An 11,001-nucleotide genomic window follows, 5' to 3' on the forward strand; every position below is an offset into this window, starting at 1 on the left:
TTTTAAGGATTCAATTGGAGTTTAGAGTTTAAGAAAAAACGAGATAAAGGGGATGATGTGGTAAAAGCGTATGGTGTAAATAGATAAGTGATTTTGGGGTTTCTGGGATTTGATTTTTGGGGTTTCAGATATAGTCCTAGTAAATTCGTCGTAATAGAAAACACACGGGCCTGGTAGATTCCTCGTAATACATGTGTCCTTGTAAATTCGTTGTAATGTTTTCCTTGTAAAGTCGTTGTAAAGTTTTCCTTGTAAGTTCGTCGTAAATATTCCTTGTAAATTCGTTGTAATTCTAAAAACGCGGACCTGGTAGATTCCTCGTAACACTAAAAACGCGGGCCTGGTAGATTCCACGTAAAATTACAACGACTTTACGAGGAATGTTGTTTTCTTATATAAACTCGAAACATGAATGAGGAATGCCTCCTTCATTCCTCTCAAACCACTCCTCTTCTTCTCTCAAAGGTATGTTTTTTTTTAATATTAATTTAGGTTAGGTGGTTAGTTTAGGTAATTAGTTTAGGTAATTAGATTAGGTGGTTAGTTTAGGTGGTAATTTTAGGTAACAAAACTATATTCAAATATTAGGTTGAGGTATTTAAACGACTGATTAGATTTTTTTTTTAAAATATAAATATATTTTATTTTCTTATAATTTTATGTAATTAATTATATTAATATGTTTCTTTTTTCAAGGTGGCTCCTAAAAAGATGGAACTGACGGTAGAAGCCACAAGGACGACTTCATCCTACTCTTCGAGACAGACGAGACTCTCCATATGAAGTACGAGACTCTCCAGGAAGAAACACATCCAACAACTACTTCGACGGCGTCCTCCCTTAGCTTTTTATTTTTCAATTTTTTGTTTTCTATTATTAATTTGAATATTATTTTATGACATTTATATATTTTTCTAAAAAATATTTTAATTTTCAACATTTTATTTTATAATTTATATATTTTGATTTTGAATATTTCATAATATTATAATAATATGATAATGAGATGTAAATTTCTTATAATGTTTACAAGGAGTTTACAAGGACGTACTTGTAAAATCCTCGTAATCTTTACAAGAAATTTACTAGGAAATACTTGTAAATTCCTCGTAAATATTACAAGGACTTTACATTAAAAGACTTGTTAATTCGTCGTAAATTGTACAAGTACTTAAAGACGACTTTACAAGGAAACTATACGAATCTTTTACGATGAAGCGTAACTACGAAATTACGACGAAATACTCTCTTTCGCTTTTACAACGAATTTATTTCGTCGTAAATTTCACGTGAAAGTTACGACGAATTTTGCATTACGACGGACGTTTTACAACGAAACGCTATACATTGTTAATTCGTTGTAACCCTTTTATTACAACGAATTAACAAAGAATATGACCCTTGATAAATATGTTTTCTTGTAGTAATTAGTGATAAGTGAATTGTTCCTAACTCTTTATATATTAGTTAATATCTTATTAAAACGATGTGAGATACTTTATTTCTAATACATACTATATCAACATGGTTAAAAGCTTTTGTATCATATTCAATAAGAAATTAAACTTGAGTTTGATACTTTTCATTCATACATAGCAAAAGCCTGAACCTTTTTCTCTCGTAAGAGTAGCAAATTTATGAAGCATTAAGCTTCTTTACTTTCAGTGGATTTTTGTTGCCTAATTGCTCAAAAAATTAGTGGTTCATTCATCTTAATCTCTCTACCTATCTGTAAATTTAGTGTGACGTAGGAAAAATATATTTGTAGATTCTTCGAGATATGATCATGTGGTTAGATTGATGTTTTGATACTTGCCACCCAAGTGTCACGTCCCAACTTTTGAAGAAATAATGGGTCGGGACCGAGAGGTTTCAAACCGACCATACTTAATATTTTTCTTAAGTGTTAAGCTTGTAAAATATCTAAGTAAGGATAATATAAAATAATGACGGAAGTGTGTAGAATACTTTAGAATGAAGTAACTTAAGGGTGAAGTACTTCATAAGAAGGAAAAGATCTGAACCGTTAGATCGGTTCGATCTCCACCGTCTGTTGAGGAGGTGATTTTGTATAAATAGGGGGTGAAGCCTCATTTGTAAAATCATTCACCAAATTATAAAACAAGTACTTCCTAAAGCTCTGACTTCTCTCTAAAAGTATTCACACTTTCTCTCTCTAAGTGCTGATCGAGTTTATCCAAAAAACTAACTTAGTAACCACAAGGGTGAAAAGATACTAAGACCGCACGTCCTGATTGCTGAGATAAATCAGTCCGTGACACAAGGCTGCTCAATATTTCCGTTTTAATGTAAGAGAGTAAGATGCACCAAACATTCTAATTGGTGATTAGTTTCATGAGAGAAAAAAGAGGAAAATTTGCCAAAACGGAACAAAAAACAATATAGTTGTCCATTTGATATATATCCATCGTTAATTATCCTTTTAGTATATTTTTCATAATTTCAAAACTAATCCTTGATTTAAAGATTTAATTGAATTTTAAAAAGTTTAATAAAAAGGAAAAAATGTTTTAAAAACGTTAAAATTTAAAAGTTTATTTTTTTTACTAAAAAGTTTACAAACGTTTTAAACTTTTTACAAAAATAATTTTTTATAAAACGTTTTACAAAGTTTTATTTTTATTTCTTTACAAACGTTTTAGAAGTGTTAAAATTAAAAAAAAAATTTAATTAAAAATGAAAAAAAACGTTTTTAAATAACTTTTTTAATAAAAAGTCTAATAAAAAGAAAAAATGCATACACGTTTTAGGGAAGTTATAATATTACAATTGTTTTTGATATTTATGACAAGATAAATCGACATATACACGTTTTAGAGAAGTTAGAATATTATAAATATTTTTAGAATATTTTTTTAACTAAAACTGCTATAATTTTCGCCAAAATCAGGTTTTTTTATCCGTAGAATACACTTTCTACACTGCGTAAAACCAAAACAAAAATCCCATAAGAAGATTCTATTTCATGTAGCTGTTTGAGTAGTGTCTAGATTTCACATTCTTGGAATTTTAGAATACCTCATAAAAGTAGAAACTGCATTCGTAGAAAAAATAGTTAACTTTACAATTAGTAGAATTCGTATTCTCCATATTTAAAAGTTTAATTAAAAGTAGATTGGTCGTTCTAAAAAAAATTAGATGAACTTGTTTAGTCTGGAATTCAATTTCTACTAACCCATTTTCTGTAGAAGACAAAATCTACTTTTAGTATAACGTAATTTAAAATTTAAATTTATCAAGTTTTTCAAAAAAAAAAACTCCCAGTTTGTGTATATGAGTGTTTTATCAATTGTTTGTATTTTTTTTATAATTTTTTGATTTATTTTATTAAGTTTTAGAAATAGAAAGGGTAAAAAAGAGAAAAAAAGACAAAATTTTTTTAATACCAAAGAGACAACCATGCTGTTTTTTTGTTCCGATTTGACAATTTTCTCTAAAAATTTTAACCTCTAATTGTCAACTCACGTTTTGACAAAAAGTTAACAGTTTTGATTCAGTATAATTTAGAGAAATTTCATTATCAAAAGAAAATTTATTTTCTGTTTGAAAAATTAAAAAAAATGTCGTCGTTGGGTATGAAAAAAAGGATTATGAATGTATATATCTCGTTGTGGGAAGTCAAAGATTTGCTTCTTTTTAATATCCTCCATTTTTAGTCAAAATCTTTTTCCATATATTCTACGTTGTAGTCAAATAAAAATATAAACAAAATCTCAAATTCTATTTCAGTCTTTTCATTCTTGTGTTTTTAGCCAAAATCTTTTTATATTATTCTAAAGAAACTCTTGTGTTTTTTATTCAAGATGGAAGGAGAATCCTCTAATAGCCCTCTCAGGCTTGGTGGAGTTTTTGAAGTGACCTCGACATCTAGTCAACTTGGTGATGGTGCTGACAAGGATGAAAGATACGCTTTAAATATACAAGATGCAGAGAGTATGAAATCTATGCAACGGCCAAAAAGAAGAAAGAGGAGCTCAAGTTTGAAAATAGTAGAAGTTGAGCTCATCTTTCTTGGCTGTTGCATAGATTTCATACTCTCTGCATCTTGTATATTTAAAGCGTATCTTACGTCCTTCTCAACACCATCACCAAGTTGATCAGATGTGGAGGCCACTTCAGAAACTCCACCAAGCTTGAGAGGGCCATTAGAGTGATTCCTTTTCCATCTTGAATAAAAACACACAAGAGTTTCTTTAGAATAATATATTAAAAGATTTTGGCTAAAACACACAAGAATGAAAAAACTGAAATGGAATTTGAGATTTTGTTTATATTTTTATTTGACTACAACGTAGAATATATGTAAACAGATTTTGGCTAAAGATGGAGGGTATTATAAAGAAACAAATCTTTGACTTCCCACAAAGAGATATATACATTCATAATCCCTTTTTTTCATACCCAACGGCAACATTTTTTTTATTTTTCAAGGGGAAAATAAAATTTCTTTTGAAAATGAAATTTCTCTAAATTCTACCAAATCAAAACTACATTAACTTTTCGTTAAAACATGAGTTAACAATTTGAGGTTAAAATTTTTATTACATTTTGATCAAATATCTTCAGAGTCTTCCACCAGAAACAAAACTATATTGTATCGCGGATGCATCCTGGAAGTCACCAACTGAAAAGAGTTTGAATAGGATGGTCCTTAACAAGCAAAGAAGGCAGTCTCAAAATTCAAGCACTCAATAAGTTCTACCATGTCACCTTTGGTAGCAGAATCTATTGTAACGTTGCTAGCTGTTCAACAAATGAATCGACTTGGATATAAACAAGTTGTGCTTCTAGGTGACTGTGTGGAATTGCTAAAATTTTTGGATCAAATAGCGATAGCTAGAAGCGGAAAGGAAGCAAATATCATGACACAACACCTATAATACAAGATATCTTAGCTCTAGCAGGATTGAATAGATTTAGTTTTCATCAAGTACCTAGAAATTTGGTTCAGTATTGTTGATCATCTAGCTAAGAAAGCCAGGTATAAAATTCAAGGATATGTAATAACCTGGTTTTAAGTATAAGCCATTGTAAAGGAATGAAATGGTAGCAAAAAAAAAACACTGAGAAAATATATAGCATAACTAGTGGCGGAGCCAAAATTTATTTTTATTGGGGTCAAAATTTAAATATTGTTAAATTTATTAATATTTTAATAGTAATATAAATTTTAAAATATGAGATTTAAAATCACTGATGAAAAATACCATTGTAAAATATAGTTTATAATTTGCTATAATCTTCTATAAAATTAACAAAATGTAAAAAGTATAAAAATATTATTTTAGTCATTGTATTTTGATTATTTAGTTATATGTTTATCAAACAAACAATATTATACTAAATATGATGAATTGTGTAAATTTATTTTAAATTTTTGTTGTAATATAAAAAAAATGTTAGTATATCACTTCAAAACAATTAATTCTGCAAATATTAAATTTTTGTTGTAATATTCTTTTGTTAATAAGGGGTTTGGCAAACATATGTTGTAGTAATGTATGTATTCTTAAGGTTAGATTTTGGAAAGCTGAAATATTTTTTTCAAAAATTAATTTTCACCTATATGTGTTTATTTCTGTGTATAGTAAACACTTTTCAAGTTTGATTTGATTTTATGAAGTTTTTAATTAGATAATTAAGTTTAGGGGTTATGTTTAGGGTGTGGACGACTTATATTTCAGTCGTCTGGTGAATAATTTTTCCCAGACGACTTATATTTCAGTCGTCCACATCGTACCGAGCCTTTAATTTTACCAATGTACGTTTTAACCCAACCGGATCATTTACCGGACATATAAAAACTTTTTTTTCAATTTTTCACAACTTTACGAAACCCTAGCGCTGTTTCTCTCCAAGGGCGATTTCGAAGGCGATAAGAAGAAAACCCTACCGTGATCGTGTTCCGCCGTTCTCTTCGCCGGTAATCTCTCCGATTACGACAAATCCCGTTTCTCCTTCATGCCGTAGAGTATTTTCGTAGTTTAAACTGACCATCCGCTTCTTTTTTTTCAGATCTGAAATCTCGTTTGCCAAACTCCGCCGCCGGTATGTTATTTCTCATGTCTTAAGGAGTTTAGCCGCCAGAAAACCCTAAAAATTGTAGTCTTGATTCTTCTTTTCCCTTCGATTTGCAGATCTGTAACCGCTAGGGACCACATCTTCTCCGACCAAATCTTCTCCGACAATATATTCTCCGGCTGTAAGTCATTCGTCTTTTGTTTAAAAGATGGTTTTTCTATTTATTCAGATATGCATGCTCAACAAGATTTTGAGATCTGTAGGAGGTCGGTTGTGACGATTGTTGTAGTCTTTTACTGAAAGACTACTCAGACGACTTCTGGGAAGTCTTCTACGATGTTTTACTCTTTGGACGACTTACATGTAAGTCTTCTCACTTCCTGGAAGTCGTCCGAGTAGTCTTCTCACTTCCTGGAAGTCGTCTGCAAGTCTTCTATAGTATTTAGAATAGTGCATTACCTATGTGTTTGAGATGGTTGTTTGTGATTGTTTGCAGACCTTAAAATGGATTTACCAGAACTCCCGCCGGGGATGTTTACAGTAGGAGAAGAGCCCGCTGCGATCAGGAGCATTTCGTATCATTCTGATAACACGAAGTTGTTTACAGCTCTATGTGATTGTCTCACAGCTGACGAATATGAGGATCTGAAGGCGTCAAAGTTGGGAGTGTTCATCAAGTTCAAGGAGCTTGGCTTTGGTTGGACTTCAAGGCTGGTACATTTTATTCTCTGTTTCCAGCTGGACATTAAGAAGAAGTTTGAGCTCTGGAGTCTTGTCGTTTCAGAACCTGTGAGGTTTTCACTAATAGAGTTTGAACACATCACTGGTCTGAACTGCGATTACATCAAGGACCTGGAAAATCCAAGCGGCTGGGATACCTTGCCATCTACGCAGGATACATTGAAGGGAAAAAGTTCTCAACCACTACACGGGCTAGTCTTGCAAGGCTAGTGATGGATTTAGAAAAATTTGAGAATTATCCATGGGGGAGAGTGGCGTTTAAGGTGCTGATGGATTCTCTGAAGGCAAAAGACTTGACGCAAATAGGTTACACTATTGATGGGTTTATACAAGTTATGCAGGTGTGGGCGTACTATGCTATGCCAGAATTGGGTGCTAATTATGGGTCTCCCGTACCAAACAGACCGTCTCCACTGTTGCTGGCTTACAAGGGTGGCCAAGGACGACGCAGATGTTTTAAGTCGGCTATCAACAGATAGGTACTTAACTTCACTCCCTAAGACTACTCAGAGACTTAAAGTTAAGTTGTCTAGAAAGTCTTCCAACAAAAAGACTTCTCAGATTACTTAAGTACTTTAAGTCGTCTGAGAAGTCTTCCAACAAAAAGACTTCTCAGACGACTTAACTAAGTTTATATCTTTTATTTACTGCAGATTAACGTGAAAAACTTTGTTCAGAAGGACCTTGATGAAATGTTTCCAGAATGGGACGGAGACGTAGAGGACCCTGCCGCGGATAACATAATTAAAGTCATGTTTAATGATCCTGGATGGAAGTGGACCATGGACTGCTGGCAAGTCACCGGTACTCACAAGGTTGTGAAGATGGATGTGAGTCCAGTGAAGAATGAAGTGAGTCCAGTGAAGACGGAAGTGACTACAGTGAAGTCAGAGAGTGTTGTGAAGGAAGAAAGTAGCAGACCTCGGAAGAAAGCTCGTAAAGGATCTTATGTTTCTGCTGAGGCACCTGCAGCGGATAGTGATGGCTTTGGGATGACGAAAGAGCATATTGAAAGGGCCTTCAAGGACATATCTGATGCCTTTAGTGATGGCTTTGGGATGACGAAAGAGCATATTGAAAGGGCCTTCAAGGACATATCTGATGCCTTTAGTGATGGCTTTGGGATGACGAAAGAGCATATTGAAAGGGCCTTCAAGGACATATCTGATGCCTTTAGTGATGGCTTTGGGATGACGAAAGAGCATATTGAAAGGGCCTTCAAGGACATATCTGATGCCTTTAGTGATGGCTTTGGGATGACGAAAGAGCATATTGAAAGGGCCTTCAAGGACATATCTGATGCCTTTAGTGATGGCTTTGGGACGTGCCTTAGGGAGATCAAGTTGCTGGGGGATAGGATGAGAGCTGTGGAGACGAAGGTGGGAATCACCAAAAAAGGGAGTTCATCTAATGATCTTCAACTTACAACCACTTCAAATCCACCAAAACCTGTGCACGAACCCGAGGTTAGTACCAAAACCTCTCCCAAAATTGCAGAGAAGAGAGTCCCTGGGCAAAGTGTTAGGAAGAGTCAGAACTGATGTGCTTTGTTTCTTGTGTGCTTTGATGAACCATTGTATGCTTTGATTCGGAACATGTGTGCTTTGTTTCTAGTGTGCTTGGATCTTTGTTGTATGGATTTTGTTTCATGTGTGAATTTGATCTTTGGTTAATATTTTATAAACACATTGTGAACTCAAATTGCAGAGTGAAAGTGTGAATGAGGCGAAAGCATGACAGAATGAAGCCAAAGAACAGAGTGTTACTATAGAACCGAGTGAGTTCCTCGACAGAGCTTTGTCTTGTGAAACCTGCAGCTGACTTACCGAGTGATGAACCTAGTGTTCTTATATTGGACAAACAAGTACCCACTGCTTCAGATTTATTCTTGGAGGAAGCTAGAAGGCAGACAAAGAAGGAACTGCTATGGTGAATTTCCGTGAAAAGAGTGAGCGAGAAAGGAAACTTGCTCCCACACAGCAAACTCCTTTTAAGGGAAACAACACAGCCAAACAGATCATTCCAAACAAAAAAGTTGGCCGAGGCTATGATCCTTTTGCACCCTATGACAAAAAGAAGTCGAAGGCTGGAACAAGATCCGTAAGTTGCTGGAATGTCCTATAAAACAGCTCATTTAGGAAGAAGACTCCCTTGTGGGGCGTGGAATTATCATGCAGGCGAAATACCTTCTTTTTGCCAAGCTAAGAAGGTTTGGGGGGTGGATGTGGATGATATCTATGCACCTGTGAACTTCAAGAACCAGCATTGGTTTGCTATATGGATATCGATCCCTAAGAGGCACATAGTCGCCTGGGACAACATCATCAAACAAGGCCCTGAAGAACTCGATGAGGTAATGAAGCATTTTGTCACAATGGTCCCCTATCTGCTTGTTGAGTGTGTTGTCTCTGGCGAACAAAAGGTTCAATACACATTGGAGCCATACACATATGAGAGACAAACCGTTGGAGTACCTCAGTGCTGAGCTGGTGATTGTGGCCCCTTCACTCTGAAGTACATTGAATATCATACTCTTGGGATGAAATTTCCCAAAGCGTTTTGTACTAGAAACGGGAAGACTATCAGGGAGAAGATGGCGGTGGATATATTTCAAGAGCTTCTTATATGCCATGAGTGGGAAAACCAAGACAATGATGAGAACCTGGGAACGTATGAGTAGATATTGGATGTGTTATTGTGTGCTGTTGCGATTGTATTTGAACTTGATGCTTTTGTGTACTGTTGTATGGCAGATTAGGCTACGTTAACAGGGTCAGGATAGGATGATGTTTTTTGTAACCTATCCTCATACCAAACTAGAATTCCGTAGGAAATTAGTTTGGTAGTGCAGTAACCTTTCGGAAAATGTAATGTTTGACTTGTCTTTTTAAATTGCATTTTCGTTGGACGACTAACCAGAAGGTCTTCTGGACGATTTACCACCACTTCCAACAAAAAGACTTCTCAGACGACTTAACTTTAAGTCGTCTGAGTGATCTTTTTGTTGGAAGACTTCTCAGACGACTTAAAACATAAAGTCTACAGAGAAGTTCATAAAACAGAGAGTCTACAGAGAAGTTCATAAAACATAGAGTCTACAGATAGATAGTTACAGAGAAGTTCATAAAACATAGAAAATCATTGTGGACGATTACAGAGAAGTTCATAAAACATAGAAAATCATTGTGGACGATTACAGAGAAGTTCATAAAACATAGAAAATCATTGTGGACGATTACAGAGAAGTTCATAAAACATAGAAAATCATTGTGGACGATTACAGAGAAGTTCATAAAACATAGAAAATCATTGTGGACGATTACAGAGAAGTTCATAAAACATAGAAAATACAGATAGATAGATAGATTCGAAGACATGAGAGAATTCTAGTTAAGTCGGTGGACGACTAACCAGAAGGTCTTCTGGACGACTTACTTGAAGGTCTTCCACGTCAATTCTTACATTGTGGACGCTTATGGCCAGTTTCTTTGCAGACTGAGCACCTATAAACCCTGTGTTGCTTCCGGGGTTTGCGTCCTCTCATCCTGGATAGCTCCAACCAAGATTGCCATCTTGATTTCTTCTGTCTCCTCGGACCACGTTTTACTTTCAGAGGAAAGCTTGTGCGTGCCTCAACTTGTTGTCCAACACAAGGATGTACATTCTCTGAGTATCCTGCAAACAAAGTATCCTTCGAGTAGACCGGCCATACAAGTGTGGAGATATGCAAACCAGCTGCTGTTCCAGCTGCTATAGCATGAGAGCAAGGTATTTTCTCGACTTGATTGACACCACAATCACACTTTTGAAGTTCCAGATCAACATTACAGTCCTTATTGCCACCTTTCACAAAGAACTTCCATCCATCAATCTGTTGGAGTCTCAGAGTACACGCGATCTCCTCTCGAACAGCAAGCAAGTGTTCAACACCCCGACTATGTTGAGTTGTAAGATTCAAAGCACCTCCTCTCCTTTTCCAATACCACCTTCCTAGCTTCTCCCTTATGAACTCCAGCAGGAACTGAATAGGAAATCCTCTTGCTCGCTTCAGTGCGGAATTAATTGATTCAGCAATATTGCTCGTTTTTAAGTTGTACATGTCTCCCTGACAATGAACCCTTGACCATAGGCTCACATCGGCATCCTCCAGATACTCAGCAAGATCCGGATTTGCACTCCGTATCTCATCCATGTACCGATCAAAATCGTAAAGTGTAT

This window comes from Brassica oleracea, chromosome C1 (assembly GCF_000695525.1).
Source record: "Brassica oleracea var. oleracea cultivar TO1000 chromosome C1, BOL, whole genome shotgun sequence".
NCBI classification, from domain to species: domain Eukaryota; kingdom Viridiplantae; phylum Streptophyta; class Magnoliopsida; order Brassicales; family Brassicaceae; genus Brassica; species Brassica oleracea.